Source organism: Peromyscus californicus, unplaced genomic scaffold, assembly GCF_007827085.1.
Source record: "Peromyscus californicus insignis strain IS unplaced genomic scaffold, ASM782708v3 Scaffold_8__1_contigs__length_139910024, whole genome shotgun sequence".
NCBI classification, from domain to species: domain Eukaryota; kingdom Metazoa; phylum Chordata; class Mammalia; order Rodentia; family Cricetidae; genus Peromyscus; species Peromyscus californicus.
The window spans coordinates 8,440,743-8,465,635 of NW_026294606.1; the positions used below are offsets into that span (position 1 = coordinate 8,440,743).

The 24,893-nt window shown below is 50.4% G+C and overlaps 1 long non-coding RNA gene across 1 annotated transcript in view; it reads right to left on the reverse strand.

Annotated features, from left to right (window-relative positions):
* Nucleotides 1-20,325, reverse strand: part of LOC128104484 (uncharacterized) — a 140,813-nt gene extending 120,488 nt beyond the window's left edge. The window contains exon 1 of the long non-coding RNA XR_008216020.1: nucleotides 20,121-20,325. This is a non-coding gene — a long non-coding RNA (uncharacterized LOC128104484). The remainder of the gene's footprint in view (nucleotides 1-20,120) is intronic.
* Between the last annotated feature and the right edge of the window lie 4,568 nt (nucleotides 20,326-24,893).

Genomic DNA, 24,893 nt, shown 5'->3' on the forward strand with positions numbered 1-24,893 from the left:
CAGGGGATGGGGCCATTGACCTTCTACCGTCAAAGGCACTTCACTGAGAGGCCACACTGGGAGAAAGTCACAACATGGCTGAGGGAGATGTACAATTAGGGCCAGTGATGGAAGGATCTGAAGGACAAAGCCCAGAGCCAGGCAAGAGCAGCTGGAGAGCCATTTCCCTGACCTGATAGCCACCACCACCTCCAGCATCACCAGTCCCTGGCTCTGGTCCCCACCTTTCTCCAGAACTCCTGGCTTCTTCCAAATTCCTTGTCATCCAGGATTCTCCTGGGCTGTTGACTTTGCCAACTGCCCTGGAGGCGTCCAGCATCCATTCACACAGATACACCCACCCCCCATGCAGCCTCCATCTCTCTCATCTTCTGGAACTCTCTGGGCTCTGCTTGGCAGCCTTAAAAGCTAGTCCACGTGTCCATGTCTCCTCTCTCAGCTCTTTGGACCCTGGCATCATGTGAACTGTAATGGAGTCATGGGGGTGTGTCAAGGTCAACACCTTGGTGCTTCACTTCTTCCCTTGAGAAACCATGACACAGTCCCTACTCTGGATACATAAAGACCCGGCTGACAGAGGAGGAAAAAAACAGGGCATCATGGTGCCAACCCTTGGGGAAGATTCTAGTCTTCTTCCAAATACTGAAGTGGCGCCATCACCACCCTCCCCACCAGAGCTCACTCAAATATTTATCAAGCTCCCAGTCCATTGTTGGCATTGACAGATGAACATCTTTCAAATTTTTCTACCCTTAGGTAACTGCCATAAAAATCTTCCAATCCATGTGTTCATTGGATATTTATGGGCCGTCTATCACCAGCCAGCCCTGCTGTGCACACTGGCTTTACAGACGGCCCTACAAGAATCTATCTAAGCTGTCACAGAGCTGACTCTTTAGAGGAAAGGGGGGCTTGAAAGAAGCCCTCCAACAGAATGAATGCTATGGAAGTAAGATCCTATGATTCCACAGGGGGATGGTAAGGTAGGGCACTTAAGACCAAGTAGTCAAGGATCCTCTCTAAGTACTCATGTCAGGCAAGGGGCGGCCCCAGTGCTCCCCTTCTAGCATCATTGGGACATTCTGAGTGCTATAGAAACAATCAAACTCTAAACCTCACTGGGCTGTCTGCCCTCCCTGTTCTAACTCTGGGGCCCAGACCCAAACAGTTCACTTGGCCACCCTCGAGAGCAAGAGCCCAGGAAGTAGATCCCTACCCTGTCTGTGAACGGAGGAAACCAGACACATCTGGGATGCGGGACCTAGGAGCAGTGCAGCAGCTGCTTGCTGGCTGAGTGCCTCTTGAGGTGAGCAGTGGTGCGCAGCAAGACATCCTCCTCGGCAGGCAGCGCTGAGCTCAGAACTGGCTCCACTCAAAGCGAGCACAGGCCTAAGTCCCCCGCTTGTCTCTCCTCCCACCCCTAACACATCCTTTGCTAGGTCATCTGCTATGACATACGCCCAAGTCGTCAACATCCCACTGATGGGCCCCTGTCATGTCAGACTCAGGTTCCCTGACTCCTCCTCTTAGCCTAGATGGACCTCCAAAGGTGCATTGAAATTCTCTGCTACAGTCGTCAAGATCAAGAGGTATCCATTGCCTCACCCTTCCTCAAGACTGGATCAGCTCCTTCTATTCTCTCCCTCCACATGGGCCACCGAGGAGAGGACCACAGGCTCTGATGCAACCATGACTCCTCTGGATTAGGCCAAGAAACTTCCCAAACCATAAAGATGTCCAAACATTGGCCCAGCTTCTTGCAAACAGACATAAACTGCCTCAATCACATCCGGGCCCACCACACCCCCTCCCCTGGGCTTCAGGCACCATCTGGCATCTCCACCCTCAGGCAGCTTATAGCTACATAGTGGTAGAAGCAGGACCAGGAGAGAGGGCCCACCACTATGCCCAGCCCATCCCCTGAAGCTGAGGCAGGGCCTTTGATGCCTGCCTACCCTCACCCTTTGCTGAGCAGCGACAGCCTGCTTGCTAGCTGATGCCAAGCTGCCCTGAATCAGTTATTTTTAGCCTGTTTGTGTATCCCATTTCAAGCTAACTCTGTGTCACCACTTGCTATCATAACAGAGAGCACCTGGCCGCCTCTCCGAAGAGCAACAAATATGCTTTGGAGAGTGCCGGGGATTGCCAGGAGCGCCAACTACATCTCCAGCCTGACACCCAGCTGCAACAAAGCAGATTCCTTTCTTCCCTTCACTTGAAAAGCCTAATCCAGATAAGCCAGTCGACAATGGCTGCCTGGCCTCCCAAGACTTCCCTTCCCCTGGTGATGGGACTCACACCTGGTGACATCAGCCTGGTACAGTGTACGGCTGGCCAAACACCATCTCCCAAGACTCACACCCAAAGCCCCAGCTTCAGCCAAGAGCGACTGCCCTTCCCTCCACATGCCAGTCTAGAACCAGCCCACCCCGCAGCAGCCAGAAGAGCAGGCCATCAGGACAGACTGGAAGGGTAGGCACTAGCTAGCATGGTCATATATTTGGGCCAGGAGTCAATGAGAAGTCACAGAACATTGGCAGAGCTGGCCTTCTGCTAACTTGGCCGGATTGTCCCCAGAGGTGCTCAGAGGAGTGGGTACTGTGGCAGTTAATCTAGAACATTCTTTTCTCTGCTCTGACTCCTGCAAAGTTGAGAGCCAAGTACCCCTGCCATCAGGAGACTGAATACAGATAGAGAACACTGGGACCCTCATGGAAGCCTCGCATCATGTGGACAGGCTGAACTACTCGCCACCATCTTGGGAGTGTGCTACCCAGATACTCTGACTCTAGAACCCTCTTTCATGTCTTACTCCAGCTAACTGGCTCTAATCAGTGTTTGGAGAGAGAGGAAGACTGCTGCCCTCAGACCCACAGCTTCAATTGTCACCAAGAGACAAAGTTAGCTGAGGTGCCATAACGGTCAAGACAGAGTGCTGAATAGAACAGAAAGGGAGATCAGATAGAAGCCTTCGGTGGCAGGACAAAGCTGCCCTTGGTTTGGGCAAGCACGCACAAACACGCACACACACACACACACACGTACCACACACGTACTCACTCACCACACATGAATGCACCACACACCACACACATACCATACACACAAGCACCACACACACACACACACACACACACACACACACACACACACACAAATATACTATACACACACAAATACACCACATGTACCACACACACACCACACACACACACCACACACACACACACACACACACACACACACACACACACACACACACACACACCCCTACCTTCCCTTGGTGAGAGCACTGTTCTACTCCATCACTGTGGAAAGTGACATCACAGCCGTCTACTCCTCACAAGCCCTTGGCCTCCTCTGCCCTTCTTGCCCACCTGGAAGGTGCAGCTGAGATGGTCTGGTCCAAGCCTGTCTTCAAGGGAGGCCATGCCAGCCAATCACACAGCACTTCATCTGAGCACTCCTTGGGAACTACACATGGTTATGCCACACAGAGAAGGGCAAATGTAACCACATGTAACCAAATCAATCAATGCAAAAACCAAAGCACCTTGAAACAGCGGACAGCGCTCTTTCCCATCAGAGTAGTGAAGATCGGCCAATCTGGTTCCATTTGTGTAGGTGAGGGTATGGGGAAATAAGTGCTTAACGTGACCCTGGGAGAGGAAGGCAGTCCAACCCCCTTGACAAGCAATAAGACAGTGTCCATCAAACTGTGAAACTCATGTGCGTGTCGATCAGCACATCAGCTTCTAGGGACTTCTCCCAGGGCACGTGCTCCACAAGACATTCATGCCCCAGAATTCTTCGTTACAGAAAAAGACAGGAAGCAACTGCCATGCCCACCAGAGAGCACCGACCAAAAAGGAAAATGGAGGTTCTGTCCACATAATGGAAGGCTAGTCAGTCCCTAAAAAGAACAGCATGGGTGTGTACAAGCTGATATAGAAAGGGTGCCAAAATGTGCCCCGTGTTACCAAGGAAAGAGCAAAGACAGAACTCATGAACAAGTGTGGAGCCCTCTTCACTTGAATAGCGAATCTCTAGGAGGGCACCCACAAAGCACATACTAGCACCAAACACCATGCACGGTACGGCACATTCACCTCGCATCTGCATTACCTAAGGCAGTCAACAAGCAAACCTGCTTACAGCACAGTGTGTCTCTTACCCACATCGCTTTGGGTCAGACTCTTCCCACCCTGCCCTCGGCAGCCAAACATGGTGCCCTTCTCCCTGAGTCCCCTGGGCCCAGCACTGTGCCTGGCATGTGATGTGTTTGTAGGGGTGGGGCTAGCCCTTCCAGTTCAAGGACTCCCCCAGTCTCCCTGACAAGCTGACAGAGGCCACAGCTTGCTTTTCTTCTCGGGGTCTATGAGAGCGGGTGTTGAGACGGCAGGCCAGGCCGCCAGCCCCCACTACAGTGCTTTGCAGTGAGCAGTTTATGTCCATAAGGGCCAGTACTTCGTGTCTGGAAGATGCCCCAGCACAGAATGTTGCCTGAGACAAGCTGCCAGTGGTCCTGGGAAAGGTCTCTGTGGACTAATTTCTGTACAAAATTATACCCAGGATGAATCAACAGCCAGAGCAGACAGGACTCCCTAGAATGGCCCCAGAAGCTATCAGAAGGCCAAGAAAGCAGAACACTTATATCCGGCTACAGAGAGAAGGACCTGTGTGGGTTCCCTTGGTCAGGCCACTTTCTTCTGGAGGAGTATCTTTGGAAATCCCCAGACCCGGTAGAGCCAACCTTGTCAGCTGGAGAAGGAGCCCTGCTCCTTGGTAACAGGGCCAGGTAGCCCCTTCCCCGTCAAGGCCTCTGCTCCTCCAGCTAAGCCAGGTCAGCCTACCCTACCTGATGCTTTCTACCCACCCTCCTGCAGAGGCAGCCATGATGATGCAATGCTATAATTTATCAAGCCCTACATCCCCACACAAGTCACCATGACCTGGCAGTAGGCCCAAGGGCTGACCCTTCCCTTCCCTGCTGAGCACCTGCCTCAACAGGCAGGCTTTTCCAGTGGCTCCCATCACACCCTGTACCTACAACCTCAGTCACCAGGCCAGGACTGGCATTTCTGGAACCTCAACCTATGCGTCTATCAAATGGGCCCATGGAAGTCATGAACCCAGCACACTGGGCACATTATGAGGACTTGTCAACTGGCAGATGTCACCAGAACAATCGTCCCTAGGGCCAAAGGGAACCCATCCCATCCTACCCCCAGGGCCTTGCCCACAGCACCAGGTCTGGGAGGGGAGGAGAGGGTCACAGGGAAGAGGGCTTCTGCCTGGTCCTGGCACTCTGCAAAGCCCAGTAGCATGCCCTCCACCCACACCTTTGTCAGCTCTCTCTCTCTCCCCCCATGCTCCCTGCCTTCCCATCGCCCACCCTGCTCCCGCAGCGGCAGCATAGCCTTGTCAGCAAACAGCACATTAATTGCTTCTTGGCCATATTTCAAATGATATCACAGAAGCAGGCTGCTCAATTTGAGCGAATGGAAAGGAGGAAGGAGGAGCAACCTGGCAATCCCCGCCAGAGCCAGGGATGATGGGTAGCTCCGGTTACTAATTAATTGACTGCTCAGATGGAACAAATCTGAAACCCCAACAGGTTGGGCGAGTGAGCCCTGGGCTCCCCGCCAGCCCTTTTCAGCAGAGAGCAGAGCTGTGGTCCTGACCACCTTCAGGATGGGAGCACAGGAATCCTGCTGCCAGTCACCCAGGGGAGCCCTTAGACACCGAGGGCCAGTCCTCGCCACAAGATCTCTCAGCCCGTGCACAGTCACGATCACTCATCAAGCCAGCCTATGGGCAGTTGGCAGAATATGCTGCTGTACTGAACCCTGGGAGGGCAATGATACATCATTGTAAGACTCCCTGCTGTACCCAGGCCCAGGAGAGTGTCCACACCGAGCAAAAAAAAAAAAAAAGAGAAGGTTCTCAATCTGTGCATATAAGTAAACCAAGTCTCTGAGGTGACTGCATTCAATAAATCCAGCCTAGCCCGGCCTAATGACACATTCTAATACAGGGATTGCCATGTACCAAGTGACCAATTAAAGTAATATTACAACCATGATAAGAGCCAAAGAGGAGGAGGCCCGCCAGGTAAGAGTGGTAATAGTGAGGTATGTCTCCAACTGACTGTCCATGAACCCAGGCTCACCACCACGTGAGTAGCCAGCCCAATTTCATACCTTCTAAAATTCCCACCCTCCAGCTCAGAGGGCCCAGTTGGGCAGGGTGTGGCCTAGGAAGAGTGAGGTTAGCAGTGATGGGGAAGGCAGGGGCAGCTCCTGAAAAATTTGAGCCTTCAGGACCCTGCCAAGGTGTACTGAGATCACAGTATAAGAGGCAGTGGCATGGAAATGCCCAGACATGTGGAACCACAGCCCCCCCACTTTTTCTTCAAAGCCAATCCTGGCACCATTCAGAGAACACCCAGGCTTCCATGCCCAGCAGAGTCTGTAGGCCTCTCCATGGGATACCCACAACTTAACTGGCACCCCCGGAAGCAGTATGCTTCCAAAAGAACTGATTTGGAGGAGGGTTGGGACACAAGCCTACACTGGAGTCTCAGTCCTGCAACTTTGTTCTCTCTATAGGAAGCTATTTAGCTTAGTTTTTCAAAATAATTGGCATTTTCTCTAAGATAGAATATATCCCCCACTAAAGGGTAATAACGACTTCACATATACAAAAACATTAAGATAACACACAGGCGCGAAGCTGTCCACTGGTGACCTTTGCTCCTTTGATGTCCTTTAGGGTGGGGGTGGGAAGGCATCCTGGGACACAATTTCTGTTTCTCCCTTCCACCTGTACCACTTTTGACAGCCGGTACGGTATATGAGGTAAGCTTTCACCATCTCCTTCATGACCCAGGAATACACCCAGCATGGAGGGACCTTTCTCACCCAGAGGTATCTGACATTTACAAAGCAGTAAATTATTCTGAAGTGTTCTTGTCTGCACTAGTATTACTAATGGATCCAGAATTCTGCTAACAGACTTGAAGCTAGCCGTCTGCTTAGAGGGAAGGCTAAGAAGAGCATATCAACCAAGGTGTCAACAGATGAGTAAGGGAAATGGGGTACGTACACACAAGGTATCAGTCCACCATTAGAAGAGAATGAAATTCCGTCACGCATGACACTTGTGACTAGAACAAGGCGGCTTTGTGTTAACGGAAGGAAGACACAAAACGACCAGTAGTACATATTTTCATTCTTTGTGGAAGCTAAAATGTTGATCTCAGCCTAGTAACACAGTGGTCACTAGAGACTGGGAAGAGCAGAGGGGAGGGGAGATGAAGGAGGTCAGGTTCCAGGCGCTCAAGGCAGCTAGCCAGGAGGAGCCACTGTGGTCCGTCTAAGCACAGTGGGACAACTACAGTTCACAGGCATTTGTGGTGTATTTCAAAATAAAATGACTCGAAGGCTGTCCAACACACCAATAATGAGTGAAGGGAATGTATAATTGCCCTGACTTCATCATTACATGTTGTAAACCCATTTAATTATCACTATGTATATCACACTGTAGCCTCATAAATATATGCAAATGTTACATGGCCATTAAAAATAAACATGCACCAGGAAAGAAGGGAGTGGGGGCTAAGAATGTGTCTGCATCTGCATTTGCATAGAGCATACATTGGGCAGGTATTTGGAGGCTATCTGTGGGATAATAAACGTAGCAACTACCTCCACTAATTTTACCAAGCCTAGTGCCAAGGACTTTACAGTTTCATTCGACTCTTTGATTAACCAAGGAGGTATTAACTCATTTTACAGATAAGTAAACTGAGGTCTGCAGAAAGGCTAAGAACTTACCCAATATCCTACAGTTGACTCAGGGTAGGGCCAAGACCAAGACAGGTCCATTAGATGCCACATCCACTGCTACTGTTAAGTACAGCCCCTACTGTCTTCTCCACTGCCCCGTGTTCCACTCTCCTTCCACTCGGGACACCCGCCCCACCCACCCGACCACCCAGGCCGCCAGCCTGCAGCTGGAGGGCTTCAAACGTCCCCCAAATGAATTTCAGAGCTCGGTCTTTTTTTTCCTGGTGGGAGGCTGGAAAGACTAGTACTCTTAATAACTGCTGTCTTAGGTTTGTGAAAACATCAGGGAAGCCCTAGATGCCCACCAGGGTCAGAGCCCCCTCCTTCAGGGTCTCAACTGAAGGAGGCTTAGGGCTACTAAGATTTCCCTCCCTCCTAGCCACACCTGCCAGGTTCTCTTCCATGGAGGCCAGCCCAGCCGCAGGCTGCTCTGCACAATGAGCCCCCACCTGCAAAGAATGTGTATAAATCCCAGGGCTCCACACAGGGAAGCCAGATCTCAGGGCCGGGCAGCAAATCCCAGGATAAAAGCAGAGGCCATCCTGCTGACAATTCATTCTCGCTTCTCCCTCAAATCCATCCACAACAGGACTGTTAAGCTCATGTTTCCTCTTCTGCTGCAAACAATTGTAAAAATGATTGGTATCTGCCCTCAGTGGAGAGCCCGTCTGCTTCATCCCCAGGCCTGAGCCTCCGGGAAGGGCTGCATGTGCGAGAAACAGGCACTCCCAAGATGTGCAAATAATGGCTTTTCACTGAGAACCTAATCACTTAGCTCAGGGGAGAAATGTAAAGACTGTTCAACACAACCAAGAGCTCTCTGGAAGCCAGAAGCCCACCACAGACTCCAGGTGTGGCACCTGAAGCAAGGTGGCTTAAGGTGTGTCTAGAGACTGAAGCATCTCACAGGTTATCATTCTGCTGCTTGGGTTCCCATGATGGGTCCTCTCGCCTTCTGCCTCGATCTCCTGTTTTTGTAGCTCTAAATCTCTTCTAAAGAAGAGGTGGCATCGAGGGGTGGGGTAGGGTATAAGGAAGACAGCTACAGCTGTGGCCAGCACATCTGTTTCTGGTCCCAGAGCTGATACTCTCTGGCTGAGCCTTTGTGTCTTTGGACTTTGCCTTTCTCCTCCGTACATTTGGAACAAATGCCCTAGGTGAACCCAGTCAGCTGGCATCCATGAGTGGCACATGCAGATTCCAGGATATTTACACCAGGTAGCACTACAGAGCCGATAACCAACCCCCAGTCAGACTAGGCACTGGCATCTGTGTGGCACTGGGCACAGCTAGACACACACACAGTGCAAGAAGCCACATATAGGCCACAGCAACTCACGCAACAGAAGAGGAAAACATCTCAACCTGAAGCAACCCAGAGTGGACTTCCTCCCCACATCCATTTTCCTCCTGTCAATAACAGCTCCAATTTTGTTGGAAGATCCATCACTCCCACACTGTCTCTCCATGAGTGGAAAGCACAAGCCCCATATTTAAACCAACCAGTACTTTGTATTTCCTCTAGCCAGATTAGTTCAGAGGAGGGCATACGACCAAAGCCAGCCCAACCAAGGACCTCTGCTAGGAATGTTGGAATAGAGATTCTCAACCTATACCATGGGACTCAGAGAAATAGAGATGGGGCTGCTGAAGCTCATCCCTTTCCTCCCTCCAGACCCTCCCATAAACTCTTCCCACTCTCCTTCAAATTCATGGCCTCTTTTTTCACTAATTGTTACTGCATATATGTATTCATGTACATGTATATTATTAAATATAACATGTTGAGTCCATATGACATTACTTGTATGTGTGTTTTCAAGGCTAGCCATTTCACATTGGACAACTAATTGGTACACTCTACCCTGGGGAGGGTCACTCCCAGATTTACTCTCTCACTCCCAGATTTACTCAGTTGCCTGTAGTTCTTTGTGTAGGGTTTAGATCTCATGGGTTTTTCCCTGTCTGGTTTAGCTCCTGTTTGGGCAGCCATGTTGGTGAGCCCTTACAGGTATAGCTTCTGATGTTACTGGGAGACATGATCTCACAGCAAATCCCTAATCCTCTGGCTCCTACAGTCTTCCACTGCGCTCCCTAGTGCAGGAGTGTTTTGTAGATGTATCCACTGGGACTGGGCTCCACAACTCTGTATTTTGGTTGGTTGTGGTTATCTGTTCTGGTCTCTGTCTTTTGCAAAGAGAAGTTTCCTTGATGAGGTGTGAAGGCTACCCTTATCTTCGGGTATAAGGACAAGTGTTTATAGATTATTGTTAGAAATTATGCTGCTTTAGTAAATTTGTGTTGTAGATCCTGCCCCCAAAAACTATGAATTCACTAGCACTGAGCTAGGTTTCCAGTGCTGGGCATGGAGTCCCTGTTGTTGAACAAGTCTTAAACCCAGTTAAAGAGCTATTGGTTACTGCTGAAGTGCATGTGCCTCTACTGTGTGGTTCTTGTGCCATGCTGGTTGTTGATGTGGTTCTTAGGCATAAGAGCTGGGTTGATGGCTAAAGCTATCTCTTAACTACATGGAGAATGAAAATAGAAGTAACTTTGTTTAAAGCACCCAAGCAACTGAAGAAAGTTTGGGTGCTATGTCTTGCATGCTCAAGTATCAATAGACTATTGAGATAATGAACGTTAAGAGAACATCACACTGATTCCCTATGTTCCTAATCTCCTTGGAGGAGCCTCTGCTGACTGCCAGGACAGCACAGACCTACAAGCACATCCAGCCAGTTCTTAGGACTAGAAATGGATTGGTCCACATACCGATGCAACAACACATTTCTGCCATCAGTGAGATTGAGGCACAGTCCTCACCCTCAAGACCCTCAGATGAAGCACCAACTCAGTTTTGCTCACAACTCTAAAGTGTTGAGGCTATGGACACAGCTCTGCCCTGGAGAGGACGGGAATGAAAGACATCTTTTGAGGGCCATCAAAATGCATCTGCTACCCTCTTACATCTAAAGCAACACACCTCTCACACATCTTAGGAGGCCTCACAGCAGCTCTCTGTGGTGCAGACTGACCAGGGAGTACTATACCCATTTGACAGAGAAGAGGCAGATTCACATGGCAGGATGGTTCTAAACAAGGAGGAAGGACCACCAAATCTTAGAAGTGTCACCCTGTCCCGTTTAGATTCAAGGATTGTCCAGGACTCCAACTGTGGCATCAAGAGGATTAAGATCAGCTAACTGCCCTAGATGCCTATGGTCCTTCAAAAATGTGAAAGAGGGAGGCTGATGCAGACCCCATATATGTTGACTAGTACAGGGTCCCTACTGTGACTGCACAGACCCAGGCCAAACTCCCATACAGAATTCATCACTGCTGGAGTCCCACTACAGAGATATCTAACAAGGTCACACACGGTCCCACCAGATCACTGATGAGTCACCCAGAGGGGAGGGGACATGAGAAGCACCTGGCTCATAGTCTTCATTCTGGAGCAAGGAGGTCCAGCAGATGGATGGTGAAATCCTCTATTTATGAACAATGATGTGGTGAAAAACCAGAGAAAATAAAAGCAATTTTTAAAGATCACGAGTTTAGACTCGGGCAGCCCCTAGTCAGAGTCTGTTTACTACACTGGTAATACGTGCTTTTAAAGAATGTCAACTAAGGCAGATGAGGAAAGCATGGACTTCTAAAACTCAGTTCCATATCAGAAAAGTAGATATGATTCCTGCCCCCCGAGGGCTTGGACAGAGCACCAAGAGGTGCAAACAGATACAGCCGCAGCAGCCATGGTTACATAAATGGCAATGCCTTTGGTTGATCTTACAGCTTCCATGCACACTCACTGTCGATGTCCACACATAGCTACAGAAGAACACTGAGGACATACTCAGGCAAGAGACCAAACAGCCCAATGATGCTTTCCCATAAAAGTCAAATATAAGGGCATGATGCATAATCTCACAAAAGCAGCTAGAGCCCCTCACACATCCAGAACCTGCAAAACTGCGGCCTCACCCGCTGCCCAACAGTTCATATTGAAGTTCATATTGAAGGCCATGCCTACCAGAGACACAGGCAGAGCCTAGAACTCAAATTTTCTCTGCTTCTGAGGAGCCTCCCAGCACCCCAGCACACTCAGGACACCAGAGCCTCCGTTGCTCTCCACCCCTAGTCATAGGACACTGTGGTATAGCTACACCATCAAGTGTCCCCAGCTCTGTGCTCCCACATTTCCTCAGGTTTTAGGGTAAGAACTCAGCCTTAGTAGGGTTTCCCACACAAGCCTTTACCAGCCTCTCCCTCCCTCATTTCTGTCTCCTCAAAAGTGGGCCTGGCTAATCACGGCACCCACCTGACAAGGGACTCTTCTGAGAACTCTCCCAGCCAGATGACTCTGGTAGCTGGGATGGAAAGGGCTCAAGTCATCCCACTTCCCCCTGGGAATGAGGAGCTCAGCTGTGGGACCCACGAAGACCCTGTAGACATTAACCTCCAAGGGTGAGGCTTGGGTGCTAAGACTCCACATGTATGTGTGTTCTGCCTTATGCTCGGCCTTGAGTTGGTTATCTATGTGGAGGCCAAGTCCAGGAAACACAAGGGACAGAGGACTCAGGGCCACCCTACCCTACTTCCTCTCTCAACATATTACATGTCACTGGCCCTAAAGTACAAATGAGAACACAGCATTGAGCCTTCGATGCCCACCTTGCCCTCCCTCTTCTCATGCTGGCCCCAGCAGCAGCAGTCATGGCTGGGTTTGGTTAGCATGCTCTCCATGCTGTGAACATCAAGCGCCAGATGCCAGCAATGACCCGATCCCTCAAGAGCTCAGTTGGTGTGTGACGGTTCTGACAAAGCCAGGAGCATCACAGTAGCCACTCCCTAGGTCTCTGTGTTCGTCACCATGCTGCACAGCTCTCAGGGCTTTGCTTTTAAAATTGTGTGTGTAATATGTGTGTAAGGCTCACACATGCACAACACGTATGACTTTGTAGAGTCAGTTCTCTCCTTTCAGCTTTATGTGGGTGCTGAGGATAAAATCCAGGTCACCATGCTTGTGCCTTTATCCACTGAGCCATCTTGTCGCTTGGGTCTCATTTTTAAACTCTGTAATTCTACCGGGTACACATTACACTTGCATTACACATATGAATAAACAGGGAAATAAGCTAAGACCATCGTTCCCGAGAACACACAGAGAGCAGAGCTGACATGCGGACCTAGGGTGGTCTACACAGCAAGAACGTTGACCTTAGAGTTGCCTCTTTGCACTGCCACTTACTCAACAGTTTTCCTTAAGTATCTTCAGTGACTATCACAGTAGCACTGAATGCCAACAGGGCACTTACTATACACCAGGAACTCATGAAATACTCTCTGCAGGCTAAGCTGCTTCCACAAGAAGTCTAGAAGGTAGACTCCATTAACCCCAAGTCAGACAGCAAGATCCAGCAACAAATCAAACAAGTCAGTCCAGCCCATGAGTGGCAGGGCCAGGTTTCAAACCAGGCAGTCTAGTTCTAGGGTCCTGCCTATAGCAGCAGACACAGCCAGGATCAACACCCAGGGTCTCATCTGTGGTTCAAATCCCTGAGAAAACACAGGGGCTTCCTTGTTAGCTAACACATAATATACAGTAAACACACCTTTACTATTAAATTCAAACCCAGTTCCCAAAGAGGCTTCCCAAGGTCACAGTAGGTACTCCTGGTCTAGAACAGATGGTACTCCAGGTAACCCTAATTTGGGAAGGAGAAGTCCAGGTATAGGAAGGAAGCCTTGTCTTAATTGAGCGTCTATTGTTATGACTAAACCAATTAGTTGTCCAATGCCAAATGGTCAGCCTTGAAAACACATATACAAGTAATATCATATGGACTCAACATGTTATATTTAATAATATAAATGTATATAAGCACATATATGCAATAACAATTAGTGAAAAAAGAGGCCATCATCAGATCACAGCTGTTATCCACCTTTAAGGAAGCCAGGGCAGGAACTCAAGCAGAAACCTGGAGGCAGGAACTGGCGGAGGCCATGGAGGAACACTGCTTACTGACTTCCTCCCCATGGCTTACTCAGTCTGCTTTCCTATGCACCCCAGGACCACCTGCCCAGGGGTAGCACCACCCACAGTGGGCTGGGACCTCCCACATCAACCATCAGTCATGAAAACGCTCCACTGAAGAGTGCCATGTGTCAAGCGAGGTTCCCTCCTCCCAGATGACTTTAGCTTGTGTTAAGTTGACAAAAATCTACCCAACACAGGCCCTGAAGAGACTGGATGGCCTCTGTCACCCTAGGCGGCCCTAGCAGAGCCTGGAAGAGGGCAAACAAAACAGAAACAGTGGGGATGGCCCTTCAACTCAGAGGCTGAGGCTCAGGGGGCTAACACTCACACGCCTGTGTTCCGCCCTATGTTAGGCCTTGAGTGAGTCAGCTATGTGGGGACCAAGTCCAGAAATCAGATAAGGGGTAGAGGCCGCAGGGCCACCCCACTTTCCCTCCTCTAGAGGACATCCTGTGACCACATACCCCCCTTCCTGTCTTTTTCTTCTTCCCTCTAGCTGTTCCCATGGCAACAGAGCCAGATTCTGTCCATGAATAAAAACTGGTTTCTTTCAAAGTCACTTAAAATGAGCAGCTCCCACCTGCTCTTTGTTGAGGCGGTTGAAGGCCAGTCACCACATCTTGACCCAAGAAGACCTCCGTGTCATAGTGGAGACATGGGTGTCATCTCACACAGAGAGCCCCACCTCCGCCCTTTACCCACCCCAACACGGTGACAGTAGTGAGCCCATTTCACAGATGCCCGAGCACCCCTGCTTTCCTTCCTCCTTCACCGTCTGCCGGCTCCCCACTCACATCGTTGCTTGTGGACACACGCGCATCCCCAGGCTGCCCCTAGAAAAGACTTATCCGTAGTGTAAAGGAGCTAGACTCATGGGAGAAAGGGGGCTTTAGGGGCGGGGGGCTACATGGGAAGCTCTATGTTTTTTCTCATTCCCAGACACACTATTGTCCAAATGTGTTGCTTTATTATTGAGATTCAACTGGTTTCTCTCTCTCTCTCTCTCTCTCTCTCTCTCTCTCTCTCTCTCTCTCTCTCTCTCTCTCTCTCTCTGTGTGTGTGTGTGTGTGTGTTAGAAAGACCTTATTTCCCCAGCATTCCATGCAGTGGTTCCCATGAAAATGCCACATTGCCCAATAACTCCCAGCAGCCACAGACTCTGCACTAAACATTTCCCTAACTGCTCACCTAACAGAAAGATCTGTCTGTGTCAACCAAATGTTGAGCAGTGCCGTATGTAAAGACCTGGATCTCAGCCTCCGTGGCACCTCACCTTAGGAGATGCTAACAATCGGCATCACAGTCCAGCCTCACCGATACTGCATTCTTTTCCATCTCTGCAGACTCCTCCCCACTGCCCACACCACTGTTCCCTCTTCTCCACTGTCACATGTCACATATGGTGCACCGACACCAGCATCTCGGCAGAACTTCCAGCTTCCAGGTGCGAGTCAGCCAAACTGTTGTCTGCTTTTAAGACAGAAGTAAGTCACATGGGTCAGGGCTGGGGTGCAAAATTAAGGATCTGGCACTTTTCCTTTTTGTGGAGGGTTTTGGTGGTGGTTTGTTTTTATTTTTGTTTGCTTTGAGACAAGACCTCACCAGCCTCAAACTCGTAAAGATCCACCTGCCTCTGCCTCCCAAGTGCTGGAGTCAAAGTTGTGAGCCACCTCGTCCAACAAGAACCTGGCACACGTGAATGCCTTCCTGAGAGGAGCAGTCAACAGGCTGTGGAGAAATGTCCTGTGCTGCCTATTCCCTATCCAAGGGTCCTCAAAAAGCCAAGAGAAAGGACTTGAATGACCCCAGCTTAGTCCCAGCTCTATCTCCCACCTCGGGATGAGGCCTTCAGACAACCGTCAGTACCACAGATGTTTCTTGGCTACTGCATCCCAGACTCTACTTGAGAGGAGGGCCTCCATGGCCCTGGATCTAGACCACGGAAGTTCACATTCCAACCTGTTCTGCACCATTCTGACCAGACACCATTCTGCACCAAGTGCCCAGGGTCAGGGCTACAGAAGAAATAGGTCCTGGACTAGTGCCCACTTCTTTCCACTGATACAGTAGCTAAAGACCCAAGCCCTGAGTCCAGAGCCCCTGGATCATAAGTAGCTTCATAAGGAGCTGTGTGGGCCCAGAGAAGATATTATTACCCACACTGTAAAACATGGGCAGTAATCTCAGCCTCATAGACTATGAGGGTTAATGAGTTAATGTTGCAAAGTAACTGGAATAGTTCCTGCCACATTTATAAGCACAGTAGTGTTACAGTTTTTAAATTTTCCTTGGATTATTACTAGTAGTCCTAGAGCAGAGGTCCTGACACCAACAGCCCTGTAATTTTTGGCAGGAAATCCTGACTTCCGCGACCCTCCTGCAGTACACCAGGAGCCACAGTTGTTGGCCTTGAGTTGTTCTTCTCTGTTCCTTCCCACCTTCTCCCTCTTGCCCCAGCCCAGCACTTCATGAAGCTCCAGGAACACACCTGATGCCTCGTCAGTGTTGCTGAATTGAACCACTAAAGTTCCGGATCCCTCCCAACCCAATCCCTAGGTCCCTGAACTTCCTCTAAGTATGTGCTGCTTTATCTCTGTCCCCCAGGAAATAGGGCACCAGGGTTTAGATGGTTCCCACCACAGGAAGTACTTACAAATGCTCAACAAAGCCAATAGAATAACCAATCTTTGGGAAACCAGAATCATGAACAAAGCCCTGGGGATACATCTAAATTGTCTTTTTGTCTCTTGGAAGTCAGAGATGGTCTTTCTTGGGAAGTGAAACCAAAGCCCTAGAGATCTACCTGCAGCATCACAGCCCCTCCCTGTCTATGGCCTGTCACCCAACAAATCATGCCAAAGGCATGGGGCTATGGACTGTGCAGGTGCCGCCCCCAGAACAGCTACCCCAACCAGACACACTTTGGTTGGAGAACACCAGAAGGAGCTGCAAGTGCCCACATGTCCTCATCCATTGTAGTAACAGAGCCTGTCAGTGCGGAGGCCCCACATCTGTACAGACAGGCTCACAGTGTTTACATAAGGCCTGCGAGCATGATGTAAGATATGCGGCAGTGGGGTTTCCGCTGCATAGGAATTCCTAGGACTAGACCACAGGGCCTGTGCCTTTCTTCTCGACAGGGATGCTCTAGAGAGCTGTGAGACTTCAGGGCTGGGTGAACCTCTTGGAAACCAGCTAGGGAGTCTCTTTCTCTTCCTGTGTGTCTTTCTAAGGGCTCCTGCTACTGATGAGCATCCAAGTGGTAACAAATACACGAAGAAAGAAAGCAGCCGCCCTCAACTCCTCTGAGCCACAGACTAGCTTCTAGAACAGCAAATCCACATGTGGGGGGTGGGGGGAACAGGCTCAGGCTTGGAGAACACAGAGCCTTTGATGGTCTGAGCTTGACCTTAATTTTGCTGAACTCTTGACCACGATACCTCCTAAGAAGTGCCAGTTAAATATGTTGACTGAGAAGTTGCAACTAGTGGAACCCAAGTCTTTGCCATTTTATTCAAAAATGTTTACTTCATGTTTCCCTATTAAATATAAGCAACTTCCCCTTGTATATATTTGAACCACATTCACACAATGTGTTCCCCATCAACATTTGAATTATGGGCACGGGCCCTGAAATGTTAGTTTTGTGCTAAGATAAATACTGGAATAATATTCACTCTGCTTTTGTGAAGTGCTCAGCAATGGAAGAGCTGAGCACCATTTGCTTTGTTAAGTAACAAAAGGATAAGCCCAGGAAAAGAGATCAAAATGGCTTCCTGGGATGCTTCCACTGCTCTGTCAGGGCCTCTGAGGATGATACACCAGGTTCTCTGGTGACTACAGAAAGTCCCTGAGGCTCCAAGTCTAGCCCTAGGGGACTGACAGTGTCCACTGTGTGTACCAGGCACCTGCCACCACTATCCGCAACTGAAGGGGATAGTGTGACTGAAGCCCCAATACCAAAGCCAACACAAGCTTCGTGGAACTCTAGAGAGAAGATGGAAGAGAGGAAGGGGAAGAATGAGATGGAGGTCAGGTAACAACGGCCAGGGAAGAAATCTCCTCTCCCTTCCTGTTTGGGGGCCCTGACCAGGAAAGCCCTGAGCCACCTTGTGCCATACCCCTGTTCCCCTCTTGGGTGGCTCACTCAAAGCCTGCTGCAGAACTCAAGAACCTCAGCAACCGTCAGGACACCTGCTCCTCCACACATCATGCAGTCAGTGGTTGTGAATCTGGGGAGAGCACTCAATCTAGGCCATGTACAGTCAGCAGCCTGCCCCGCTGTGGTAATGCCTAGCCTTCTGGCCATTTTGAGAAACTTCACATACTGCCAGGCTGAGTCCGAGGACCTCCAGTTGTCGATGAGGGACCCTGGTGTGATGGCAAGAGGCTACATTCTGCTCATCCTTTTTCCCTTGGATTAATTTTTTTTCTGGCATCACAATCCAAGTTTGTGAGGAAACTGGTATATGAAAAGACCCATTTTACAGGTGTGGAAACTGAGGCTCAGTCTCCTCATAGCACCCCACCCCCTGCAAAGCTTGGCTTCGAGTTGCATCACCAGAGCCTTCCTTCCCTCTGGTCTCTGTGAAGTATGAAAAGAGGGGGGCCCAGGCCGTCATAAACAACCTACCCCAAAGCATCTCAGGAATGCCGTACAAAATAAGGGATGGCCCTAATTCTCCTCACAGTTGTTACTGCTCTCCAGTTATTAGACTATCATGACCCCTTCCAGTTTAGCTTTTAACCTCATCAGCCTTTTCAAACACAAGGGGCCATGCCCAGCTGAGAGCCATGGACCACAGCCAGGGAGCACCTGCTGCTGTGGCCTTCACCCCACCCCCCCACCCCCCGCCGGAGCTGGACAAGAACACCGTAATGCCTGAGACCAGCAGCTTCTCTCCACCCTGCCAAGCAGGCTCGCTTCTCTGAGGGAAAGCATGGTGCACTTGGCTCTGACTTGGAAAGCATTAGGGTCTGCTCATCTGAGCTCTATTCAATTACTCCTATTAAATGCATGAGCGAAACACATAGCTGGTGGCTTGGATTCTTGTTAAGCAAAATAAATGGGTTTCTATTTCAAATTGGAAGACATCTCTAACCAAAGGATCCAGACGAACGAAGTAACTTTAGACCTTTCCCTCTTCCACGGTGCTTCCCTCAGAGGAGAAATGTGCCTGCTTCACCAGAACCCTGGGCTGCTGCTGATCTGCTCGGCCTAAACCCAGCTAATTAAATTAAGTCACTGCCACCTCGCTCCTGACTGGGTGAAGAGGGGGGCTCATAAATTATGTTGCCCTGAGCTCCCCTCAAATTGCCTGTCCCCAAAGAAGGCTTCACCATTTGAGACAGCGCATCCAAAAGCAGTGTGAGATGGTGAGGCCCTCATAATTGGTCCTTGTACTTGCCCTGCTGGTGGAGAAATAATGAGCAGCCAGAGCTAGAGGGCTCAGCAATGCAAAAGGGCTTGGGCCCCAGAGCTCAGGCCAGGGGCCAGCCAGGCTTGTGCAAGCATAGCAGTCCAGGGAGCCACAATGCAGAAGGGCAGCATTAGAGCCTCCCAGGTGCGATACACCATCCTGAACCTACTCCTCGACATACTGTCCTGAACATACTTTTCAGAGCCCACAAGCCACACTAGTAAGTGGTGACCTGGACAAGGGGCAGCCAGCTGATCCTGTAGGTAGTATCAAGACCTCAGCCTGTACTGTAGGACAATGCACCACACAGACCCAGCAGTCGTGTGAGAGCAGCGTGGGGCTGGGTGCTGAGAAGGCCTTGGCACGCAGAGCCCCAGAGTGGCAGCTCATATGCCTAGCAGCTCTCAGAAGCTGCCGCAGAGCAAGGAAGAAAAGGAACAGAAATGACCCTTGAGAATCCCATCCAGTCACCCAAGGGACCTTCACGAGCACTTCAAATGCCCAGGGGAGTATGGGGTGTCCAGATCATGTCTCTGTTTCTCTGTGTTCCCAGCAGAAGTTACTATTTTTCTGCCAAAGCAAAGAAGAAAGCTCTCCATCACTTCAGCAACGGGAGTGGCCCCCATTATGTGCAGGAAAATCCCCTGGGTGTGTCAGGGGGAAGATCAGCAAGAAACGTGCAGGCAGGGAAGTAAAAATGCAGGCAGGCCTGGGATGGGAAGTTTGCAGAGCGCTAATCCCCCTGCACCAAGGGACTGATTTTAACAAGGCAGGCAGTTTGCGAGGCGATGCGGGTTGACTCACATGTGCTGCCATGGCAGGCTCTTCTGCTTTGTTCTGTGTTCAGAATTTCCACGTTTCAGGCTCTCTGATCAGAATGTGACTGCGCTGTGGAAGCCAGCTCCATTTTGCACAGCTCGACTCGAGAGACAGTTTTATATGTCACTTCTTTGCAACGCGCTGCCACTCAAGAGGCAGGATGTGGAGGGTAGTTTCAGGTTCCCTCACCATCCACATCTGCCTCTGCTCCCCTGTGAGCCAGGAGAGCACCCTGGGAAAGGAGCTGAGCCCCTCACCCCACCCCCAGCTGAGGAACAGCCTGATAATTGGGCTGTGCAGCTAGGAAAACCCAAAGGCCACAGGGGAGCCAGGGCAGGTCCCTCCCCATGCTGCCGTCCAGAACTGCTCTCCCGGGACTTAGACAAGAGCTGTAATAGCAGCCATTACAGAGCACCATACACAAGGCACTGTGCCAAGCACTTTACATGCACCATTTCCTTTAATCCTCATAGCGACTCTGTGAGGTGGGCACCATTATCCCCTATCACAGACAAAGAAACTGAGGCTTAGAAGAGCCGAGAAAGTTGGCCAAGGTCCCATGGCTGACCACTGATTAGAGCTGGCTTTCCTGTGCAGGATTAATTCCCAAAGGCTGTTGCCCTCCTGTTGGCCTGTCTCCTGGGGATATGTCTACTCCACGCTCTACTCTCTGGCTGGGCTAGGGGAGACCACTGCTCCGGTGGCTGGACTAGAAAAGATGGGCGCACAGAGCAAGCAGCTAAGGGCAATGGCCTCCCGCTTTGCCTAGACCAGTCCCAACATGCTGCTGGGAAGACTGACTCCCGTATGTGCCTTGGACAAAACTGCCACAGTACTCCCACAAACCCCAAGTTGGGTAGCAGTACAGTACCCCACGGAGCCTGAGGGGTCTGGCTCGGTGCCAGAAACAGCAGGGACATCAGAAAGTTTTTTCTTCTGTTCCACCCCACCATGTCTACCACGGGGCTGGAGACAGCAGGCTAGGCCACTTTGTGAGTCAACAGAGGGGTGTGGGTGACGCCAGGAAATGGAGCTGAAAATTGACCTTCTCCCCGGAGTCACTGCTGACATAGCACTGGTCGTGTGGCATGCATTGGCCAATGGCTTAATACACTGTAAAAAGGGGGCAAAACAGCTGCTCCTGTGTGTGTCGTGACCAGCATCGGAAAACCCACCAGTCTCCCTAGTAAGGGAAACCAGTTGACAACGTCTCACGAAGCCATCACCATGATGGAAGCCGAACCCAAGCAAGGGCTGCCTGATGAGGTGGCCACACCCTCCCCAGCCTTCATCATTGCTCTCATCCCCCCTAGATAAACACATGCTGAATGACACTCACTTTGAAATCCAAATCTAGAGACGAAATCCCGGGGTTGTCAGGAATCATCACACAGGACGGAGCATGACTTCCAGGGTGTGGCCACCCCCAACCAAAGCAGCTACATCTGCTAGCATTTCATCAACACGGTCAAGTTTGACTTTCAGCTGACCTTGAAATTCAGACTCCAGCAGAGAAAAGGTGTGGGTAGGGGATAGGAGCCAAGGGAAAGTCTCGAAAGGAAGCAGAAATAAAACAAGCTGTGACTGCTCTGTGTCCCCCCCAAATTAAAACCAAATGAACATATCAAAGGGCCTTCCCCCGGCTGTTTGGGCTCTAACACATCCCTGCTTTAATCAAGTCCTTGAGAGAGAAAGCTTCAGGTGCCCACAATTTCCTACCTGCTTGGCCGGCCCATCTAGGCCTGTGCCTGGGAGCTGTTTGGGGCCCCTTTCTCAAATACACAAGCCCTTCTGGGGTGCCCTCTCCCCAAGCCATGACAGACTCCCTGGGTGCTGACAAGGCATCTGGAAACTTTGCCAATCAGGCCCTGAGAACAGAAGCTAGTGATTTGTGGAAGGCAACAGAGGGCATCTCCACATGGGCCCTGGCTCAGACAAACCAGACCACTCAGGACACAGCTGCCACAGGATTGGCAAAGGACATCGGGGAGTACCAATTAAAGCTAAGGGTGCAATGTTGCCTTCTATCTCATGGTACTTCCAGAGGCTAGAGATGGGGAGAGCCCCTGATAGAGAGGCAGGAGGCCTTCCACCCTTACTGTGTACCAGGCCAGTTCTATCCCTCACTTGAGTCCCAGATGCCTCCACAGCGCAAGACTAGAAAAGATATAAATAATGAGCCTTTCCCCCCATACCCTGGATGTTTATAGACAAATGTGTGCCTAGCTTCTGATTTTATCAAGACTCTTCATTTCAGCCTGACAAGAGCCCCTAGGGGGTAGGACTATGGAGGACCCTTTTCAGAGAAGGGAGGTGGGCTTCCCAGGGCCACACAGCTGGCGGGCATGAGACTTCTTGCTAGGTGCCGTGCCAGTCTTCCACACTGCCCCTTGGGGCCATCCACCTCTGGCATCTGTTCATCAGTTCTAAGATAGCTGTGGTGCCTGTGCCTAGGGATTGTCCCCAGGAGTAATCACGGCACCTGTGTTCTACAGTAACCCTCCGAGAACCAGAGCAGAGGGAAGGCTGCTGAGAAACAGGAAGTCACAAGAGTGAGAGCCATCTTGAGAAGGCAGCGGCTTTGCTCCCCAGCCCCATCCACAGGAAAGAGTGCCAGCACTTGCTGAGGACTAGCTAGCTTCCAAGTGTTTCCCACCATCTTGTCATTCAGCTCCCATGAGCCGCTGAACAGGGAAATTGGACCAGGCCATCCCTAATGCATCAAAACGTCTCAAGGGCTGACGTGACAGATGAGAAATTCCACATGACATGTGATGGTCATGGTCAAGACACGAGCGCATGCGCCTTACAATGTCTGAAATTTTATACTGTATATGAGGAGACTTAAACTTGAGTTCTCACTCCCAAGACTCTATATCTATGCAACTATTCAAAAACTAACCGTGATCCAGAATACTCCTGAGCCATTTTGGAGAAGGGATAGTTAACCTGGATTATAAAACTCATTTTATGCATTCTTTCCTTCTTCACTCTGGAAATGCAATTGTTCTGATGTAGCCGCTGGACACAAAACTGGGGCTCAGAATCCATGACTTACCCAAGGCCTTACTTCAAGTTCAGGTACAACCCAAGCACATGAGTGTCATGAGGTCCCACAGATAGTCCTGGGCTCATCATCCCTTCCGCTAGAGGCTCCTTCTGGTGAGGTGCTCCCGAAGGTACAAACTGTACGAGCATCTCCAGCATGTTACTACGGCGTCTGTGGCCAAAACCCAAAGAAGCGACTTCAGGAGACAGACATCCTGGCTCACAGTTCCAGAGGTGTCCATCCGTCACGGCAGGGGGTGTAGAAGAGCAGAACCGCTCACACCGAGGCAACCAGCTAGCAGAGAATGGGAATTCAGGAAGGGTCAAATATATAACAAAGGACATGAGCCCAATGACCTTCTTCCTTTAACCAAGTCCCAACCCCTATTTTTACCACTCCCTCCAAGTCCTATAATGAATACATTCTGAGGTTAATCCTTTCATTAGGTCAGTGCCCTTAGGATCCAATCACTTCCCGAAAACCCATCGACCCACAACCATGTCCCCAGAACATTAGACTGTGGGGAAATTTTTCATTTCCAAAGCATAACATCTAGGAGTATGCTATGTGCGCTCTGACCTCCCAGTCAGTTTATCTGGGCTGGCAGCAGAGTTATCCTACCATGGAGTGCTAACGGGGCTGTATCAGGTTTGTCTCGTGTATAGTTGGACAACTCTGATGCAGCAGAGTCCCTACAAGACATCTCATAGAAGAGGCTGGTAGCTCCCAAGCTCAGCTCACCGCCACAGCCTGGGGCCCCATAAGTGGACAAGTCCAAACCATTATTCCTGTAGCTCCAGGCCAGAGCAGCAAGGCCAGCTCTGTGAGACCCTCCATACACATATGTGCTCTATGGGGCTTTCCTCCAGACATCCTTGAGCTGTGGGCACATTAAATCCTCTTCACACAATCAACCAAGAATGGCCGAGTGATAAGTCTCTCTAGGTCAGCCAGACCTTCAAGCTCACAATCCTTACCCCTAAACCCTCACCGAGGCTGCTACCAAAAAGCAGCCATGGCAGAACCACAGGCTTTCAGGCCAGATCACCTGGTTCCAATCTTGCTCTCACCTGAGCCTGCGTGAGGATCAATGTCATCACCTGCAAAGCGATGCCACAGAGCAGGGTGCCAACACGGGAGGCGGGGCGGGGGAGGGTAGGGCTTGGGAGGGGGCCTCAGACACAGCAGGCACAGCATTTATTGTAAAGGCAACAAACACTAGACACGGGATGCATGGAATTGCCAAATAAGGCCTATTACCCAGAATCCCCTTGTGCCACACTAGCACTGGCATGGGATTTGCAACTGAGTGGTGTGGGGGAGGTGAGAATGATACCAGGAAAGGAAAATGCACAAGATAGTCAAACTCAGCACTAAGCACCCACTGAAAATAGGATCACCCTGTGTGGTGCCCTGCTCAGTGGGCCTCCCTACCAAAGGCAGATGGCCAGCCTGCCCCACAGGTCCTAATCCTCTTGGAGGTTCATTTCCAAGGTTCCAGGTCACTGTTTGACTCTGATATGAGGAAAACCCTGAACAAGATTCAACCCTCAACAGTTGTGTCCTCCTGGTCCTAACCCTGGCCCTCAGGCTGTGGTGCAGAGTCCCTGTCTCCAAATTCTGCATTATCTCTGCCCAGCTCAAGGAAAACCCCTGCCACCCACCCAGAACACTGTGCATTCTCCAAGCCCTGGCTTGGAATGTCTGTC